A 23,418-nucleotide genomic window follows, 5' to 3' on the forward strand; every position below is an offset into this window, starting at 1 on the left:
AACACCCAGGAATGTTAATATTTAATGACAAATGGTTGACGCAAACGTGTTAATGCTTTACTAATTCCATTGAAATTTTTTAAGAAGTATCCATGAAAAGTCGAACTTGGCATGTGGTGAGGTTTTTGCTTTTGTTGGCTTTCTTATTGTTCAAGATGAATGGAACACCTCTTCGCCGTCCTACTTTCGAGCTGATAGTAAAGAGCCATTTTTTACCTTACCTTGTACTATTTTTAAACATTTTAACCTTTTATAAAACATTGTTTTAATAGATAATGTGGCCATTTACACTCGCACTTAAAAACAATTGAAAACTACATTGTTCGTTTGAATATCGGAAATGTCAAATTCCTTTTTGAAAAAGCTGTTTGAATACAAATGATACGACTCAAACGAACTAAATTGTTTTACAAATTATTTCATTCATATTTTGAAATGTCATCAAATTACTTGAAGGAAATAGTATAATGTTTGACATTTATTTAATTTATTGTTTATAATTGTATTTATTTTTACTAGAAATAAGTCCGCATTTTTCTTCAACTATCGCGACTTATGGCCGCTGTTTGACATCCCTTATTGATGTCATTGAAATCCTTCGCTGTAGTGGCTTATAAAGATCCACATAAGTAAGTAAAAAAGTAGAGTAACAGCCTATTAATGTCTTACTGCCGGCCTAAGGTATCCTCTTCCTTTGTGAAGAATATTTTGGAACTTATTCCACAACGCTGCTTCAATGTGGATCGGTGGTGTTCCGCACTGATCCGAATTAGAGCAGCATGTGTCAGTATTTAAAAAATTCAGTATTTAAATTAGAAACATGTAGGTTTCCTCACAATGATTTGCTTCACCACCGAACAGATTAATTATAAAGATAAACATAAATTAAGTACATGAAAATTCAGTGCTTGCCTGGTTTTGAATCCAGAATCCTCAGCTCTATAAGTAACGACCTGAGAATGAGAATGAAGAGAAAAAATCAAACTGTGAATCTCCAGCAGGACAGAGACTCCGATTGTTTGATTACTAATTCAGGAACACAGATAAAACATCTACCGACACATACAGACTACCTCGTGATATTTTCCTCCATTGTCGAGCATGAAGTGAAATATACTGCAGTCAACAAACTAAATGGTTCCTTACCGAGCTCGAATCAACGCTCTTTAATTATTTATTAATCTAATGAAATTAAAATGTCTACATGCTTATATTATAGAAACGATTTTGTTGCTTTAGCAAATTTATAATGATTTATTTATAAGAATTCTTATAAAAATAAATAATAATTACGAACTCCTTTAAATGGACCTCCTTGCTAAAATTGACTAAAAAGAATAGGAATACATAGGATTTGAACACAACTAAATATACATATGGTACGAGTAACTGTTCTCCAAATAGTTTTAAGCCTTATATTGTTTCAGAGTCGTCATTTGAATAAGAATATAACTGCTAAGCCGACTATTTCGAAGTATTTAATCTTATTTATCTGTCTACTTAGAATTTACTTAAAGCGTCATTATTGAATTAATATTGTTAGAAGATTAGTGCGACCCGTCCCCGACTTAGTATGAGAATAATGAACTCGCGAGCATTTTGGTATGATTTGCTCGCGTTTCGTATCGCGGGATTAGAGTTCAGCAGTTCGGTGAGAACTGTCTCGAAACTCACCGCAGATCACGATAGTGTAAATTCGGAATGAGGTATGCGACATTGACTATAATGTAAAATATAGTCATAATAATAAATTACATTTTAAGGTTACACGCATTAAAACAATTCATCGTACATTTTACGGTGGATTTTATTCACTTGGTGGTACGGTTTTTTACAAGTACACCTGGGTAGGTGCCACTCACTCATCAGATATTCTACCGCCAAAAATCAATACTTAGTATTGATATGAACCGGTTTCTGAGTGAGCCAGTGTAACTACAGGCACAAGGGACATAACATCTTAGCTCCCAAGGTTAGTTGCGCATTGGTGTAATGTAGGGAATGGTTAGTATTTCTTACAGCGTCAATGTCTATGGGCGGTGGTGACCACCTACCATCAGGTGGCCCATTTGGCCATGAAATATGACATAAAAAAATGAATGCTTACAAAATAGCGCTGTAGTTGAAAACAATTCCATTGCGATAGAACTAAAATTTAAGGTCATTATGACCCGACTAAAAAGAAATGTTGACATATAATTTATCTGTTACACACAATTTTATTACTACAACCATATCACATATGAGATGTCCGTGACTTTTGTTTTTCAGGAGATTTCTAAATGTCAATCACATAGGTAGATAAGCAACAAATGTTACAAACCCTTCATCAAAATAAACATACATATTTATTCCAATATTACTCAACTAAATAAAAAAAAAATCTCTATGAAAAATGCAATGCATTAAATTTTTTCTTAACTTGAAATATCTATAAAAACGTAGATAAAACATCGCTAGAGCTTAATATATATAATATATAATTATATTTCGAAAGAGACGATTCAAGTCATATTATGAATCTAATTAGAAGATTATTTTTTGATTTTGTTTTGAAAAACATCTGAAGATATACATTTTAAATCTTCACATGTAATTAGTCTTTCCAACGTCATATATCAAATGAACTAAAATATTGATATACATAAATAAAAATAATATATGAATACTAGTTGAAACCCGCGTTTACCCGCGCGAAATTTCTAAAACACAAACTGCCAAACCCCGTTTTTCCCCTTTGGGGTAGTGTTTCGTAAAATACGTTCTTAGCAGATACTTACGTCCTATAAGGAACCTACCTGCCCAATTTCAAGTTTGTAGGTGTTATAGTTTTTGAGACTTCTTTTATATATGTACATGTGTATGTAGATTAACTTTACCGTACCATGAAAATAGCTCAAGTAATATATATATAAAAGTGACTGTTAATTTCCTAATACCGGGTTAAGGCCTCTCCCTTTGTTTGGAAGTTTGGCGCTTGTTCCACCACGCTTCTCCAATGTGGATTGGTGGATGTTATACATGTGATATCATTTCGTTGAAAATTAACATATGCAGTTTTCCTCACGAAGTCTTGCTTCAAAACTGAACACGAGATGAGTTATAAGCACAGATTAAGCACATGAAAATTTAGAAGTCCTCAAACCCGCAATCATCGGCTAAGATGCACGACTTGTAACTACTGGGCCATCACGCCTCTCGGAGTAAGAGATATAAACTTGTCAAATCCATTAAAAATAACGGAAGAAAATTTGACCTTTATTATTTTCAGCTTAAGAATCTTCAACAGTATCCATAGTAGAGACTATTTTTAACGAGTAGAATGTTCCAGAAACTAGAACTTAAAAGGGAACTTTGTTATTCTTCGTTTTGTTTGAAAACAACTCCTCGGATCCTTGGGATTAAGTCTACGACACAAAATTGCAATTTATTGAACCAGTGATTCCAATTAGATTTATTTTATAGGAATTGGAGAAAGTTTTATTATGTATGAAATTATAAATCGGCTATGAGTTATGACCTCGTTAAGGCTTTTGTACGAATGTGGCAGATTTTCATCCGACATCTGAAATATACTTCACTATGCTTTACATCACCAAGCAATGAATAATAAATAATATATATTAAGTACTTCAAAATATGTGTGTGATGTCTGGATTTGAACTGGCAATTATCGGATAGCATCATTGTGACTCATCTAGTTTTCCATCAACATCAAAATATTGTATTAATTGAAATATATATTTACACATACGCACGCTCGCAGACATGCACGCTTATACTGGATATCGTAAGCATAGAAAACAGAGTGTACGTACTTACTTCTGAATGTAAAGTTAATTTGAATACAAAAATGTTCTTGAAAATCATCAGCAGTATTTTTTATTATTATATATCAGACTATTTTTCATTTACTAATCATATATTTGAAAACTCGTTTGTATGTAGTTTTTAATTATTCTTTTTTATTATTTATTGTAACGAATACTCCGATTAGCAATCTCGTCTTAATTTTAAGTACCACGTATAAACTTGTCCATTTAAAAATACAAGCAAAGTTAAACTCTATAATATTTAAAAAACATATTCACCGATTATTCATAAGGCATATTTTTTTCAGCTTGATACATAGTGCCATAAAAGTTATCACTATGCGATATTTTACACATTTTATGTTCCGACTTCATTCGAAAAGAAAAAATATGTTACATATTTATGGCCGTTATTTGTTAAGTATTAAAAGTCAGGCATTGAAAGCCGAGGTGATAAAATTTTAAAAAATGGAATAAATTTTACCAAGTAAATCTTCTCTGGGAATGTTGAATATTTTTGCTACGTCCAAATTCAAAACTTTTATTCAATAAATACGGTAAACTTGCTTATTCTTTGTCAATAATTTAACTCAGTGAAACGATTCGGACAAATCAAAACTATGCCTTATTAAGACAACAATGAATTCGTAACTCATTGCATTATTTTAAATAAAGTTAAATCAAACGCAACATGGTTAACACGGCAACGAAAGTTTTCCAAAAGTTACACACAAGTGAAATGTAAAACAAGCAATCTCAATTGCGACGTAAATCGTTTGAAAGTATTTTTCAACTCAGGGTTCTGAAATGTTGGTTTTGCAGACACACACACACCTCTCGTCGGTTAATTGTATAGGTATTAATTAAAAATTTCCACGTTGATGAAGGTTTGCGTGTGTGTGCGTCGAGAGGCCAAAGTTATAGAATTATTTTGTTTTAATTACAAATAAATTAAAACAAGTCACATGTATATTAATTTATTGTTAATACAATTATTATAGCTGCGAATTTATAAAGCTGGTGGTATTATGTCCATACATATAGCCACAGGCGTAGCTATCTATCTGTTTGTCTATCTCAAGTTTAAGGCGGTTTTTCCGAACCGATACGGGAACCTTCAAGAAAAGAGCGTACTCTTTCCTGAAAGGCCGGTAACGCACCTGCAAGCCCCCCAGTGTTGCAGATGTCCATGGGCGGTGGTAGTCACTTTCCATCAAATGAGCCTCCTGCTCGTTTGCCACCTTTTGACATAAAAAAAAAATCTCAAGTCGAGATGGATTGCCGTCCTATCAGATTGTGAGTGAGACAAAGATAGTGTTTAGTTGATTACAAGTTTCACGTAAACCAGCCAGGAGAACGTCATCGAATAAATTATTAGAAACTCCTATTGTCCCATCAAATTCACCAATGAAAATAGCCAATTGATTAAAATAACTATTAGAGTAAAGTTAAAAACTTGTAAAGCTGAGGTTAGAACAAGAGGCCCATTTTATATTTCAAATTAGAAAATCACTAATCAAATTGAGCACCCCTTTAATCGAGAGCTGGCAGTTTCTTTGACTAACTACTAATATTTCTCAATTTTCTTTATAAACCTTAATTATATTATAATATAATTAAGTATAACTTACAACTATACTGTATTGTGTTTTTATAAGTTCTGGGAGAGTACAATCGCCTTATCGTAACTGTTCAGTTTATTTATTAATTAAAATAAATAGTTCAGTGCAAAGTTTCGGAACGGACATAAGCTGTATAGTTACATACAAAGTTGAAGAGAAGAATGTCGGTTCAGACGCATTGGAAGCAAACGCTACCAAAACTATAACAGATATAAAATTTGTAGATCTCTAAAGTATCCACAATAAAATAATTCATAACAATATGTACTTTTTTAATACAGAACAGTAAGCATTCTATGTTTAAAAAAATGGCGAAATATTAACGACACCTTTAGCTCAATTTAAATGTAACGAAGAATTAATCAAAATACATATACATATTAAGTTTAATCATTTTGTATCGCTTTTTTACATTTGTTGAGTGTCGAACATAAACTATAAGTAAGAATAGTAATGGTTAAATACCAAAACACCCCCCCCCCCCACTTGCCTACGGCTATTTACATTTGCACATAATAATTTAATAATGATCGTAGATAACATAGATCGTTATTGCCTCAATAATCACAAGAATTATCTGCCCATAATGTCTGCATCGGACACGAGTATTCACTTACGTGAACGGTCGCGTATTAGGGAAATGTCGATGTCCGGCTACCGGAATGATTGCTCAGATAATACGGGACAATTACCCAAATTGAGCATATATGGTTCTGTATCAATTTACTGAGCATCCACTGAAAACTATATTGTGGCACTTATTGTCCTACTGGACTAAGCGTTCGCTCGACTTAAAAAACTTTTTGAGCTTATTCCACCACGCTGCTCCAATGTGGATCGGACACGTGTGGCAGATTTTCATCCGGTTTCTTTCCTCATGATGTTTTTCTTGTATGAAATATATTTTAAACACTAATTAAGTGATATTTGCCCAGCTTTGAATTTGAAATCATTATTGTTACGACTTGCTCATCTCAGATCTGTGGTGTGTTAATAAACCATAAACCAAATATATTAATAGCGTAAGCCGATTTTTGACCCAGTGATTATTCTGCACATAAAGATCGGTTATAGTCATTTTGAAGTGCTCCAGCTACGGCTGGATGTATGTATGTGCAGAAAAATAAAGTGGATTCTTGGTTGCAATTTACTAAACTGTTACGATTTAATAAAGAATTAATTTTAGAGAGTGGACAAACGTTCTCCTCAAAGGAGAGGAGGCCTTTATCCCAGCAGTAGGACAACGGGGTGCTAATGAAAAAATGAATGAGTGGAAAAAGTTACTGGCCAGTTACATTAAAACGTTAACATTCTAACTGAACTAACGTATACTATTTGATATTAATAATTTCATTTAAAAGAGGTTTCTTCATTTTGGCGCCAAATGTAGTTGAATGACTTGCAGTTTACAATGAAATGAAATCAAAACAAAATCTGTCATAGGTTAAATATAACTTCCTAAAAAATCTTTTGTATAAACGTGCAGTTCCGCAGGAGACCCACTAGTTTATATTATACTTAGAAAAACAAAACGTCAGATAGGCTAATGAAATAAAATGCTTTTTATCGTGCGAAGCAAACTGTATGCGATGGAGTGCTAGCTTTAACAAGACTATGCATGAGATGAATTATCTAGATTATACATTAATTAACAAAGGAATAGCTGATATCGACGTATAATTGATCAGGTGTAATTATATCCTATTTTGTAATTAGTAGTTGAATGGTCCAGTGGTTACATGCGGACCGAATGTCGTAACAGTCGTCCGTAGACCTGGAATTTGATATGATGAAATAGTGATAAATATGTCCACGTGTCAACTTATGAGCCATTTGTAATGAAAGAAAAACTATTCCTAGCAGTGGAAAATTATAGGACGATATGACTAGTGGTAAATGAAATAGAAAACCACTCGGATCTGGAATAAGTACAGCCAGCAACAACAATATCATGGACTATTTTATTGAGGCTTATTACGGACTAAAAAACTCGTGGTCCTGGTTGTCGACCAAATAAAAAAATATTTACTATTCAATAACAGCCCAAAGTTTGAATGTTGACCATGGTGATAGTTCCTTGATAAAGATCCTTGATAAAAGTTCCTAAAGATGGTAGGGGGTATCCTTTATATGATGATGATGATAATTACTGCCTCGTTGGTCTAGTACATATAAGGTTATAGATCCCGAGATCCTCAATTCAAACTCCAGATCGGACCGATAAAAATATATTGAAAAATTCTTAATGACAGCGCGGAGTCTTAATTTGGAAGCGTAAACAAGATAGCACAAGTCGTTGATCCGGCGCCTTAATTCTTTACAGTCATGTCGGATTGGCCGTCCCATTGGAATACGAGAGTACACCTGAGTTTGCACATACACTCGTGTGCTTTAATTTATCCTGCTTAGCTGGCTTTGGCTGTCTTTAGCCACTCTGGCCGAAAACTGCCGTAATCAACATTTATAAAAAAGCTGATTATTTTGTAAAATCACACATAAATAAGACTGTCTTTGTAAGAAAATATCTAAATTAAATAATTGTATATGTTTGAAGAATAATAAATGTTAAAGCAAACAATTTAAATTCACAACGAGCCGCCATTTCTTTAGAACTAAGTTCAGAGCGGTGATACTGTGACAGCTGAGAATTTGATAGCAACTCGGGGCGAGGGCTTTGGCGGAAAACGGTGTTGCCATTCTTATTATTTATTTTTAAGTTTTTATATGTTAAATGTTATAATTAATTTAGTGACAAATTTTTAAATAATATATAAATGTTGTTATTTATACAAAGTTATATTGTTAGGTTAACCACCTTCTATCGAAAACACCTGATTGAAACAAATTAATGGCGCCCAAAGCGTGCGTAGGCCCGTAATAACCGATTTAGCGTTTTATTAAAAGCAGGCGTTTCGCGAGTGTGCAGGTGACAGTGATGGATTAATTGTATAGGATTTTTAATTTAAGGGTTGAAATTCGTTTAGAAAGTTAAATACGCTGGTATTTTTATTAGCACCGTCCATTTCGAAGTTGTACAATAAATTATTTGTGTCACTCACAAACAGGAACATTTCAAAAAGTAATCGTAAGGTAGTGTTTACTTTGAATTAAATTTAATTAAAGTAAAGCTATTTTAAGTAAGCTTTTACAATCACTTCAATCAAAGAAATTCACATTTAATTAAAATACCGTCAATGTTCTACAGAGAACCATCAACACACTAAATATATAAAATATTTAAAAAAAAAATTACGAATTCAAAGTACGGGCTTATTTATCAACTATATTATGATAATCGTTCCGTTATATGAAATAATTTAGTTTCAATTGCGTTATTGGCATACCGTTTTACACGACGATTTATACCTACTACATATATATATGTAGTAGGTACGAATCGAATACTATATATAATATATTTAAATAAGTCAAAACATATAATAATAGCTAAGGTATGATGATGAATAACGAATTAAGGAAAATTACCTTCGACTTCTGCGTCCGTGCGTTTTTGAGTTTCTTATTGTATTCTCAATTGAGTTTAGAAGCATTCTAGTACATAGGTATATTATATATACAACTGCAATTATTTTGAATAGAAATCATTAGTAATTGTACAATCGTGGACAGGTTAGTTAAGCCTTGACCCGAGACAATGGCAATACCGCAAAGTGCTACGATATTTGCATTTTCTCCGAGCTATTTGTGTTTAATTGCTTGCTTAACAAGCGATTTGAGTGAAATAAATAAACATTTATTTAAAACATTTACACCATATAAACATTTTATTATCGCATATTAAAACATATTGTACTAAGAACAATATTTACTATAAAAAACTTTATTTTACTCGATACCAATTTCCGCCCACAACTTTGCCCGAGTTAGAGGGGAAGGTATTAAATGTTTAATTACGGTATAAGCTATCTATTATCTAAAACCATGTTTTTTTGCGTGATTGACATACATTAAAAAAAAACATTTTTACGAAATTATTAGGATTAATAGAATATACCTTTGTTCGGTGTACTATATGACAACTGTGACATAACAAAAGTGCAAAAGTTACAAGAAAATTGTCAAAATATTTTAAATAAATAATATCTCCTTCCGTAACATCGTGTTGATTAAATATCTAGTATAAATGTTATGAAACTAACTTACTCTGACAACAATGTTATCACAAAACTTTAGACTTAATAAATGACTCCAAGTTGCTCTGAGAGAAAGGAAACGAATTTTCTTTCTTTCAGAGCGAAAGATGTAAAATACATTTTATATTGCAAATGATTACCTTTCACACACACCACCAATTGGGCCACCACTTGATAGTAAGTGGTCACCACCACCCAGAGACAAAAAAATAAACTATCCTTCATATCGCCGATGCGCCACCAACCTTGGGCATTAAAATAAGTCTTGTAACTGTAGTAAAATTGGCACAACAACTCTTCATACCGTAACACTGTTGTGTTAAGGTTTAGTATTGTTATACTAAGTACTACTTTTTGACGGTAATATATGATAATTATGTGGTACCTACCCGGACGAGATTAAAAGGCACAAAGCCCAACCACCATGAGTTTGTACGTGTCTAAAGTAGTTTTCCATTTTATTTTACGTTTCATGTCGTATTAGCTCTGTTCTCGGAAGGATTATCTTGTCGACAGTTTAAGAAAACATAAGATAACCATTTCTTTATAAATGATATAGTTTCTAGTACAAGCTGTATATCCAATAAATTAAAAAATATCTCATTTTAATAATGCTATTTTTCTACATATTATAAAAGTAATTTGCAAAGCTTCTTAAGTCCGGGTTAAAATGTTATAATATGTAATGAAATACTTTCAGTAATGTAAAAGGCTATTCATAAAGAATGATACCAAAACTACCCTTGGTTCTAAAATAAGAATATATGATTTTTTAAAAAAATATTTAAATTATTAAAAAAAGTAAAACAGTATTAAACTAGTATATTGTTTGTAGAATAATCTGACAAAAAACCACAATTATTGAATGTATATAAGTATAGTTTTTATTTGGTAAAAGATTTTTTTAGAGGTAAATTTGTGATTTTTTTCTATCGTATCAAATTAATTATATCACGTTTTCCAAACAGTATCTAGCTAGCATATATCCTGAAGATTATCATATATTTTTTTGATTTGGTTTACTGTGTTAGATCATATACTTTGATGCATTATAAAACTTGCATTTAGCTGCTATAGTCCTCTTAAACTGGAATTTGCTCGTGTGAAAACAATCGCTATAAAAATGAAAATGAATTGAGATCTCAATAATTGAGAAAATTGCGAAACCTAATAGAAGATAATTGATGAATATGATTAAAAAGACTACATTCAAAGAGCGTACTTATTTCTTAAAGGCCGGCAACGCACCTGCAAGTCCCCCGGTGTTGCAGATGTCTATGGGCGGTGGTAGTCACTTTCCACCAGATGAGCCTCCTGCTCGTTTGCCACCTTTTGACATACAAAAAAAATCATTAAGTTTTACAAGTTAACTTGTCATACGGCGAGTTGGTAAGAGATATTATTTCGATTTAATACAACCACTCAAGAACAAGGGTTCGCATAGAACTATGATAATACATATTAATGCAGGCTCTTTTATTCAGATTTAGGTACAATATGTATCTAAATATTGTCTTTGTATGTCTTGTAAAACAGCCTATGAAAGCTATCTAGCAAGAATTTATTATAATATGGTTGTTGCATATTAATTGGATTGAATAATAATAAACAAAAAATTAATACGTGTGCGTCTCGAGACGCGCGACGGAAGTGATAACTTCAACTAATCTAAGTTGACCTATTTGTCGTTACTTAAATTTTATGAATATTAATATGATAATATAGGGAAAAGTTATTAATAAAATATTTTATTGATTATAAAATATATTTTATTTTTAGTTACAATCCTTGTTATGTTCATTAGATTTTTTTGTATGTACATTATTAGTGTCATTAGTAACTGCCTACCGCTGCCGTATGCGTATGATAAAGATAAGCCAGACAGACTGGCACCGTAACGCGTTAACTAGCGATTAATTTTACCCTCCCATAAGACGTACCCCCTATAAAGATGGCTTACTGAAAAACCCGTTCAAGCATCACTAATTAATTCCTAAACTAAGTGACAATAAAGGAAATACCTACCCATTAAATTGCACTACCATTGGAGGAGCAGTGATGGAATACACTTTTCCTCAAGAGGAAAGGAGTTCTATAACCAACGATAGTATATTAACAAACTGTTAATATATATCCACAGACTTCTTATAAAGGTATAATTTTATAGGGTGATTTTTTTCTCGTATTATTGGAATGCGATCTGTATCTTTAATATAAATAAATATTTCACTGTGGAACGTGACAGAAATCACCAAACCATATCCGTGACAAATAGCAATAATGTCAGATACAAAATAAAACGACATACAATAGAATAAACCAGCGACGTTGGTCGTAAATACATAAAGGACGAGGCAAATCCATCAATGAGATAGATACGAGATTGCTTGGTCCATTTGCCTTCGGGCCTAAAAAGGCTTAAAATATCTGGTGAAAAGAATAAATCAAAGTGTATTTGGTTTCAGTAAATATATCTGTTTGTAAAACGTTCATACACAACTGAAGTCATTACTATATAATATATTTCATTTTATTTTATCTAAAATACTTGGAGTATCACACTAATGATTTTTTAAATTTCCATCGGTCGTTGTTCGTGTTTCTTGTATCATTTTTAATTATTTTAGTGTATTTTATGTGCCTGTATGTTTTTGTTTCCAGGCAACACCATAAATACAATTTTAGAATCACAGATTACACACTATGTAAAATTTAATTGCTCTCGAAATACTAGCAGCATTTTGTTGAGTATAGGTCTGGTGATTATTTTTTCGCAGAGGTAAAATAGGGGTCTACAAATAATGTTTACATTGCAGTACGAACATAAAAAGAAATATCTTGTTTTTTGTGTCAAGAATCGCGGATGTACGCAGAACAATTCACCAAAGTTTCATCACGATCGGATTAATGGTTTAACATCGCATAGAGGGCAAACATTATTTTTTTTAATTCAGAAGTAGAAAATTGTATAATACTAATTTAATTAAGAGTAAGACAGATGGATTCGTTTGTCCTTTTCTCGATATAAACCAAACGTAATTATTTGATAAACTAAGAATATGAATCTACTAGTTTTCGCCCTCGTCTTCGCTCACGTTTGAGAAGTTGATGAGTTATTCGCACTATATCCTTATAAATTTTAGCCTATATGTTATTCTGATATGTTAGTTATATTATTGTAAAATTTCATTAAAATCTATTCAGTAGTTTTTGCAGGAGAGAGTAACAAACTTTCGCCCGTATAATATTATATAAGGAAGTAAGGATTTTACTCAGAGGCTGAAAAAAACAATATAAATAACTTGAATATGTTCATATAAAGATCTAATATACTAAGAAGTCAAAAACTTTTATATACTATGTCAAAGTAGTAATATAAAATTTATGATGACGAAATACATTTCCAGCATTGCCGTAATCAACTGTGTGTCTGAAATAAGCATGCAATAAAACGTAAATGACAAGAAATGTTACTAACTTTTTGCCCTGAATTTGTGCTCCCTTTTGTATAAATGACGAACATTTGAGCATCGTTTAAGCATTCGAAGTAAGTTATAATAATAATGTTACATTCAATCGTTAATGATTATACTAAAATTAATTGCTACTATACAATATCGTAACAGATCAGTTTTGTTTTTTAACTTCAAAGGTAAACGGTCACCACTGCATACATCTATAGGTTCTGTTAGGGTGGTTTAATTTCATTAACCATCCTGTACATCGTCAATGAGCCACCAATCTTGGGAACTAAGATGTTACCTATAGTGACACTGGATCAGTCAACAGTTCAAATCGGCACAATTATATTAAGTTAAGTTTAAGGTGACCAAATTGCTTGTACACCACTCATAAAAATCTGAAAAAAATCAAAATTATATTTGCATAACAAAACTTTTGCTGTAAACAAAGCAAATTTCATTCTTCACCAGCAAAGCCGCAGGAGGTAAGTAGTTTGAATAATAATGTTAGAACGAATATAAAAAAGGCAGTCGCTCCGAGATAACATTCAAGAGTTCGCATTTAACAATGTTTTCTCTTGAACGTAAAAATGTTTCATTAGATCACCCGGTTTTATACTTTCATAAAAAAGTATCAAACCAAGGTCATACCGAATTTTTATATATTTTTTTTTAAACTTTTAAACTGTTATAAGAAAATTCCATTCTCTTATTAAACGAGAGACGGACGAATAATTTGGTAAATTATTTTTGTCTTACTCAACAGGTAAAGAATCAGCTCGGTTAAAGCAGAATTAACGGGGCGTTTTTAGTGTAGGGACGTTTTGTCTAAAATTAAAATCATATTCATATATGAAAAATATTTTTCGTCGCTATTTAAAAATAATGATTTCGGGTCGATTAGATAAAGATAAATATGTGGATATCAGCAGATATACAACTTAAAGGTTAAAGAAATATCAATTCAAGGTATATGACTAGAAGAATAATAATATTTGACTTGAATATAAATGGAAGAGGTTAATTAGGATTTATTCTTACCATCTTTCGTTTTCAGCTCAGCGTTAAAACTTCAGAGCTCACAAAGGCAACCCGAGTGATCGTTATTTTACCTATTACAAAGGCTTCACTGCTTTCATAATAAGGTCCTCTTATATTCGATTTCAGATTCTTTAATCATCTCACTATTATTATAAATGTGAAAATTTGGATGGATGGATGTTTGTTACTTAATCAAGCGAGAACGGCTGAAGGGATCTGAATAAAATTTGGCACAGAGATACTTTTTATACTGGAAAAATGTTCCTAACATCTGAGACATCCCCCTCTCGCCCCTCCCGCTGTTGAAGCCGAAGGTGGAGACTAGTTCATAATATATAATGTTAGTGTGCGCACAGATCATTTAAAAATTAAATGAATGGAAGTGCCTTGCATGAGCAATTTCAAAGACTAATTTTTATTTTTATTTTAAATATGACTTTGCTCTGCGTTTAAGAGATAGAACATACGTTCTTTAGATTGTATAAGATACAAGTTATGTCTTAAGTCCTATTTAAATCGAAACAGACATTGAATTAAAAAACCTGTACTGCAAATTGACGTCAATTATTTTTCAATGCATCCTATATCATCCAAGAATTCAAGAGTTAATAATCCTAGATTCAAGAGTTGGTAGTTTACACTACCGGGTCTAATAAAATACTTTACGTCGTTGGTCCTGTCAGATATCAGAAATTCTTAATTCGACTTTGTTTTTTTTTTATAATTGTTTGATATCTTTGCCGATTGTAATTAATTATACGTAATGATTATTTTGTTTTTGTTTAAGCCCTTAGTTGGGGATAAATAAAATCCTGGCTAAGTTCGTGAAACTGGTCTTGGAATATTAAAGTAAAGTAAAGTGACCTCCAGACAATTTGTGAGACATTCAGGGACAGACTTCTCCTTCTGCAGAGGAAGTTATATACGCGCTCGCTTCTCCAATGTGACAAAATTTATGATTTAAATTGTGCAAGTTTTACGCTGAGTGAAAGACTACTTTACTACACATTATAATATAATAAGACTATAAGATTGAACAATAAATATTCAAATAGAACGAAAATCTCTGAAGTTTCAATCGGAGGAAGGAAGATCAAAGGTATATCAGGCACCTCATTTATAATGTCAGTACGCGTTCAAATTGATAAAAGGTACAAAATATATAACCGTGAATTGTCGTGTCTGATTTTGTATGACGAGGGTCTCTGTGATCATTAGTGGGCGTGGTAGATATTATTCTATGGAAATACCTTTTTATATTTTACTTTACATTACATTAACAGCCTGTAAATTTCCCACTGCTGGGCTAAGGCTCCTCTCCCTTTGAGGAGAAGGTTTGGAGCATGTTCCGCCACGCTGCGGGTTCAAAGCGGGTTGGTGGAATACACATGTTCCAGAATTTCGTTGAAATTAGACACATGCAGGTTTCCCCACGATGTTTTCCTTCACCGCCGAGCTCGAGATGAATTATAAACACAAATTAAGCACATGAAAATTTAGTGGTGCCTGCCTGGGTTTGAACCCGAAATCATCGGTTAAGATGCACGCGTTCTAACCACTGGACCATCTCGGCTCTGTTATATTTTACAGCCTTCAAAATAATGACATTCAATAATAATATACATCGTTACTCTCACTTATTACACTTCTGTACTTTGATCTGGTGTATTTGTGTTATATCTATGGTCATTTTTCAGTGTTCACACAATTGGCATATTTTATTTGTTTTTGACGCACGTTCCATCGTCTTTACTAATATTATAAATCCGAGAGTGAGTTTATTTGAAACGTTTTCAAGCACTTTAAGTTTTAAAAGTTCGATATACCAAAATCCAAATTTAACAAGACAAATCTGACAAATTGTTCAATAGGATATTTGACCGATAGCATAGAATAAAAAACAAAGACATTTTTCAATACATTTTTTCAACACATCCAAACCAAATACATTAAAAGTGAACACAATACTACAGAAACTTTTTGCCAAATCAATAGTCACCGCTATTAGTACAAAGCGGGAGTATATTGATTTCTTAAAATAGTCTCTAATAGGAACTCAGCCGTACCCTTATTTGCGAGACGTGACCAAGTGGTAAACAGGCTGTCGAGTGCGTGCAATAAAGCCTCCACGAGTACCGGCTGTATTACAGCCCTTAGGAAAAGATTTCACTTCGGTTGATATATTTTCACTTGGAAATTTTTACAATATGAAACAATTTATTCCACATACTGCACATTTAAGATTCTGTTTCTCATTCGGTGAATTATTTTAAGACGGCAAAATTTAGTTAATTTCTGTGCGCAAATTGATAGTTATACAGTTTATTACGCGACAGTTTTATATACAAATAGACATTTCTCTTTAAAATATTAAATAATAATAAAATACTCTATTTTATAACGCAAACACGAAATTTAATGAAGGATATTTCTTCGGAGAAGCAAATATAGCTACACATCATAAATTTCAATTCATTTTAGAAATAGGTGTTTAAACTTATTCAATTAATATTGAAAAGCCTCAGGAGCGTCAAATTTGAAAGGGCTGAAACAGAACTATTTCTCATCCTGTCCAATGTAACCAGAGTAAATGTTTGAACTGGAAGTAATTCATTCATTGTTTGGCCCTTCACAATTCGTCGCTAAAGCGTGGCATTATTACGATTCTTCAATCGAAAGCTAAAACAGTCCTTTCGATTTTCACAATCACGTTCGTGACGTCAACAAACTTTAGATTTGGTCAATACTGATTGGAATATTTACGTTTATTTGGTGCAAAGCACAGTTTGACAAATTCATCTATGAATTTTGATTCAGTGCGATTAATGATTGTGGTCCCGTTCGGTATAACAGATATCTATGTTAAATATTTTTTGTACTGTACCAGTTTGTATTTAAATATTATTTTGAGTTCTTTTGTATTGAGTATTTAATATTTAGAAGAACATAGTACTCTAGATTGAGGCACAGATTAAAATATAATACAAGAAAAAATGTTCTTGATGTTACAATAAACCTAATATATGTGAATGAGATTTAATTACTTATTTAAAATCAAAACAATCATTCAAATTCATTGTTATTATCACACATCACAACACTAGAAAAAAAAAATTAAAAACATCAACAGAATTGTACGCTGTTCACGTATCTCTTGTCGTAGTACATTAAGAAGTTTCATTGTTACGCAAATACATTCCGTAATCAGATTTAAGATGCAGCACCCGGAAACTTCGAATGAATATACTCATATACCTACTATATATCTATAAAATATGAAAACGAACGGGACTGTATTTGAACATGCTTAATCTGTGGCAGTATTAATTGACATTAATACATTTTTGGATAGAAAATGCCGAATGCGTAAATACTATCAATACATCAATACTATTTATTATTTACGTTATAATATTGGCAAGAATGTCAGCATTTCCCCGTCACAAAGCCGATTCTCTAGGCGAAAAATGTTCTATAAATATATTTATACAATAATCGAAGTATATTTGTCACACACGTGGCCGGCTCACCCCTTCGCCGTCCTGTGTGTAAATGGGATTTGATCTGAACGATTGTAGACTTATCACTGCACAGCTCCACTCCGGATTTGACAGCGTTTTATAAATATTATAATATAAAAAGAATTTCCTGCGTAATTTCTTTAACCGGAACCCTGCGATACATTTAGTTGACACTTAGGACGATTCAAAAGTGATTATAACGAAAACGTTAAAGATTTTTTTAAACATTGAAATAAAAAAGATAGACATACTTATTAAATGATTATGTTTCTACGTAAAAAGCTGTAACAGCATGGATGAAATAAAGATTGAATATTTTCAGTATCATTGATCATGTATATTAAACATATAATGATATACAGAAAAACTTCTCTGAAATAAAAATGTATATTTACAAAAGAAAAGAATAATCTAAATAATAAATTCCCAAAGTCCCAATTGAAAGGCTGGCGTCAGGAGATAAAGTAACGACCCAGGATCCCTTTTCCTTTGTAACCTTTTATTTGTCACATGTCTATTTAAAGGTTACGTAAAATAGAAATAATATATTAAATACCGTGTGGTACATTGATTAACGAACTTGACTTTTCAGTTAAGGATTGTCGGTTCAATGATATTTACATTACTGCTGAAACATTCGTTGCAATGGTATTAAGCGCCTTATGTTTTTCTTTTCCCTATTTTATAAATTCTTATTAATGATCTAATTATAAAATTCAATATATTATTATAAAGCGTACTTAAATACGCTTGATAAATGTAATATTTATGTATAAATAAAGATATTAAAAGAGGTTGTAACGTATATTGTTTATATTTTCCAATACTATTTAAGGCAAGAAAACTGATGAGTATTTTCCACAAACGAAATATACGAATCCCGTCTTTGATTTAACTTGTTAGCTATAAAAAATATTTAATGTAAAATTACTTCAGTGTAAAATGAATATCAGGCGAATTAGAAGACTGGTAATAAACCCATTATTGTTTTAATTAAAAAAACTTCAACCAAAAATTTACTTTACAATCAAATCTATAGAAATAATTACATATATTATAAAATCTGGAGAGTTTGTCTGTTTAAGCCCACTAACCTCAAATTCTAACAGTCCGATTTAAAAACAATTTTTGCGTTAAAGTCAAAGTAAAACTCAAATATATTTATTTAATATAGAATGGTTACAATCGATAGTCAAAAATCTACCACCGGTTCGAAAATAAACACCTCGGATCTACAACCGGCGAGTAACTCAGCGGGAGTTTTTCTAATGTCAATTTTTACAATTATTGTTTTCATACGCTAAAAATAGATATATTTTCGTTATTTTAAGCAACCTGAAGGCGAATGAAACAGCTTGGAGGCGTTAAATAGACAATTTATTAAAAGCGCGATAAGTTACGTTACATCACGATACCTACGGGGCACAGCCACAGATAATAATCGATTATATAACCAAATAGCTGGTCTTGAAAATATATTTTTGTGCTCCGAGAAATCTCTTCCAAATTATTTTTTATGCATCGACGTCAGTTTTATAAAGATTTATTAAATGCGGCACTCAAATCTCAGGCGTTAATAAATCCATAACATGCAGTAGCTGCAATTGATTTAACAATGTCATTGTATCTTTAACAATCTGAATGGTAAGGACATGAATACATCAACGCTTCAATGTAAACGGAAGAGAGAACGATATGAGATTTTTTTTAGGGTTCCGTAGCCAGATGGCAAACAACGGAACCTTTATAGATTCGTCATGTCCGTCTGTCCGTCCGTATGTCACAGCTACTTTTTTCCGAAACTATAAGAACTATACTGTTGAAACTTGGTAAGTATTATGTGAACTGCAATAAGGTTTTCACACAAAAATAGAAAAAAAAAAACAATAAATTTTGGGGGTTCGCCATACTAAGAACAGAATAAAACAAAAAAAAATCTTCAAACCCATACGTGTATCTATGGATAGGCCGTCAAAAATTATTTCGAGGTTTCTAACTAGAAACACTTCCAAAGTCGTAAAATGTGCCCCCCCTGTAACTTCTAAATTAAGAGAATGATAAAACTAAAAAAAATATATGATATACATTACCATGTAAACTTCCACACAAAATTGGTTTGAACGAGATCTAGTAAGTAGATTTTTTTTTTTATTTCATAAATCTTAAACCACAACTTACCTCTCATTCAATCAACTCAAATATAAAAAAAAACTCATTTAATTTCATAAACATACACCTTGTTACTTGCTGCTACGGAACCCTTCATGGGCGACTCCGACTCGCACTTGGCCGCTTATTTTTTCAAATATATGGACAGATTGGCACGGCCACGGTGCATTGGCATAATATGAAATATTCAACCCTTCAAAATGGAACACAAAAATACTACATATCGCTGTTTGGCGTAATATATAATATAACGGGTGGTTGATAGTTGATACCTCGGGTAGGTACCCACTGGTACGCACAAAACCCTACTGCCAAGTAAAAACTTTAATTTATATACGATGAAACTTTAGGGCTATTTGTGGCAATGGTCTTCATTAGTGATGTAGTTAGAGACGTTCAAGCAATAAAGTCAAAATCGAACATACGTTACAGTGACTACACCATACCGACGTCGTACCGCGCAATTCTATTATACCATAATAGCATTACGTACGGGTATTACTTAAGTATTGTTGTGTTCCGGTTTGAAGGGTCAGTGAGACAATGTGTATTTACCTACTGGCTCACTAACCCTTCAAACAGGCACAGCGGGCATGACATTTTAACTCTCAAGGTTGGTATATACCAATGTACAGAATGGTTAATATTTCTTAACGTCAATAGCCAACGTCTACGTGCGGTGCTGACCATTTAAAATCAGGTAGCCAATTTACCCATTCTCCTACCTATATCAAACAAAACATTCATATATTATATGTGTGCAAACGTTATAGTCCATAATGGTCCATAGCTGTCCTCAGTAACGCGTTAATTCTTATTGAATACAATCTTCCCTTTCTGTTGTTTATTGATTTTAATCGATAAACTCGTAAATCGATTTGAATCGTAAAATATCAATTCGATTCAATAAAAGTCTAAATTTTTAATATATTACTACTCTAGCTAAACCCGCAGCTTTACCATCACGAAATTTATAAAACTATACCTATATCACGCAAACCGTCACCTACAATTTTACACCTGGAGGGGTGAATTAAAAAAGTAGCCTATGTCCTTTTCTGCGAATAAAACCATCTTCATACTTGCAGGTAACAGACAGAGTTACTTTCGCATTTACAATATTCGTAAAGATATTATAAAAATTGGTTGATAAACTATAGTCGAACTTGTGAACTATTAGTATAAGATTATATTTTTAATGAACCAGTTAGGTATCAACGTTCAGATTCAACGTAACGTTAAAAATGTACAATTACCTTCCAGCAAATGACGCTGTCTTCTCAGTGAAAGACGCAGGCTAAGTCCCTCGTTCTGCAGCATAAATCGAGCCGGCTATGCGATCAAGAATTGAGGCGAATTAAGCGAAAAGCTCTAACTACCTAACGACCATCATTTCGCTTAGCTGAAATTCAATTTCGATGACTATTTAAATTTAAAGGTAACTGAGATACGTTACAGTCATGACTATTTTTAAATTTTATACAGAAATTACTCAGTGGTAGAATTTTTGGGTAAATACCACTAATTATATGTTCTATCGCCAAACAGCAATACTTAGCACTGTTGAGTTCCGATTTCAAGGGTGATTGAGCCAGAGTAACTAAAAGTACTAGAGATATAGCATCACAGTTCCCAAGGCTAGTGGCGCGTTTTGTAAATAACGGTTAAAATTTAATATGGCGACAATCTATGGATTGTGATGACTACTTACCATCGGATCATCTATGTCATCCATATAGGATCTATATCATAAAAAAGACATATTTAATGATGGTAAAAATCTGGAAAAATAATGTTGTCTATGATACGGGTAATATTATGTTGCGCAACATTCTTTAACACATCTCATATAAAAAAAAAATCTCATATCAGGGAAACAGTACTAAGGGTTATTAGAGCCCCATTTAAATATACTGAAGTGAAATAACGGTGCAATATCACTCTCTTAATCCAAATTGTATCTTTGTGGAGTATGCAGTTTGCAGGGCTGATTAGTTTACCAGATAAATGGATATGCGACTCAATTAGGAAAAGCTGCTAGAATTCTTGATATCATTCTACGCCGTAGGATATTTTTAATTTTGTTTTGCTAGTTTTGAAATTACCGTCTCAGAAATGTTTTTTTTTATGGTGTAGGTAGGCGGTCCAGCAAATTAGTCACCTGATGTTAAGTGGTCACCATCGCCCATAGACTTTGGCGCTGATAGAAATCCCTTACATCGCCAATGCGAGACTCTTGGGAACTAAGATGTTATGTCCCTTGTGCCTGTAGTTACACCGGCTCACTCAACCTTCAAACCGGAACACAACAATACCAAGTATTGCTGCTTGGCGGCAGAATATCTGGTGAGTGGATGGTACCCAGCCGGGTTTGCACAAAGCCCTACCACCAAGTGTAACTATGTGAGTGTAATACTAGCCGTGTATCGATCCAAAATCTCATCGGAAAATCTTGCAATGTTATTCTTTTACTTATAATCAGAAGTTTAAAATCCTTCATCCTAAATATGTGTTATTTTCAAAAAAACCGTCTTTTCCGTCCTTAACTCGTTAACATAAGCTTAGATACCGATGTTTATATTTCTAACATCAGCTATGGTAAATTTCCATACAATTTTCATTAGTCTTTTACTGCTCATCTACATTCCATGAATTCCGGTGCAAATTTTTTAAGCCTCATTAGACCTTTCGTTTTATTTACAGTTCGTTGTAATGGTTGTAATAATATATGTTCATTTACGAAATCAGCTGATCTTTAGTCTAACGACTAACCCTTTCTCGAGGTTCAAATTAAAATGATTAAATCTTTCGCTGAGGAATTCTTATTATAAGTCTAAATTAAGAGGCAATTCTACATTTTCATGTCACGGACAGCACGTAGGACCATCTGGCCGTTTGGACATTATTGAATAATGATATTTATTTCAATACTCAGTTCATGTGAACTTAGTTACTTATATTGAATAAAATTAAATACAAAACGTCAATAATTATATTTGACATAATTATCGCACCCAATTTAGGTTACCGTACGAACAATAGAACGGCAATAATTGGGTGTTTCTAAGCGATATATCTGAGTAATTAAGTCTATTTACGAAATGAGATAAACTTTAACATAATAATGAATGACTTGTACACAGTTTTGACAGGCGTCAGTCGTCACTTATATTAAGTACAGTCAACATAACATATTTTTTTTTCATAATAATAAATACGTATCCATAACAATATTCAAATTGAATTAATATTATAGTCTTGAAGTTATTTATTTATTGATATCAATCTATTTTAGTTTGAATAACATTTTTTGGTAATACGTTTAAAGTAACAAGGATAAAATAATTTTAAATTTCGAATTCACTTATTATTTTAACTCTGGATTGAGGTTTAAATATATAATATATATGTATATATATATATATATATATATATATATATATAACTTTGTAACTCTTAGATAGTCTTACATTTGATAATTTATTTATTTATATAATAAGTTTATATTTAATATGGACGTTACAATAATTAACTTTTTTCTTACGGAGCATTAACGGCATAGAATGAATTTCAAAAAGGTTATTTATAAAAACATTTAATACGTTAAGAAAAAATAATTTGCTTATTAAACACACATA

General features: G+C 32.2%; 1 protein-coding gene across 1 annotated transcript in view; it reads left to right on the forward strand.

Annotated features, from left to right (window-relative positions):
• LOC125065137 (tolloid-like protein 1) overlaps window positions 1–23,418 on the forward strand; it is a 107,656-nt gene that overhangs the window by 10,855 nt on the left and 73,383 nt on the right. The window lies entirely within an intron of this gene.

Source organism: Vanessa atalanta, chromosome 7 (assembly GCF_905147765.1).
Source record: "Vanessa atalanta chromosome 7, ilVanAtal1.2, whole genome shotgun sequence".
Taxonomy (NCBI): domain Eukaryota; kingdom Metazoa; phylum Arthropoda; class Insecta; order Lepidoptera; family Nymphalidae; genus Vanessa; species Vanessa atalanta.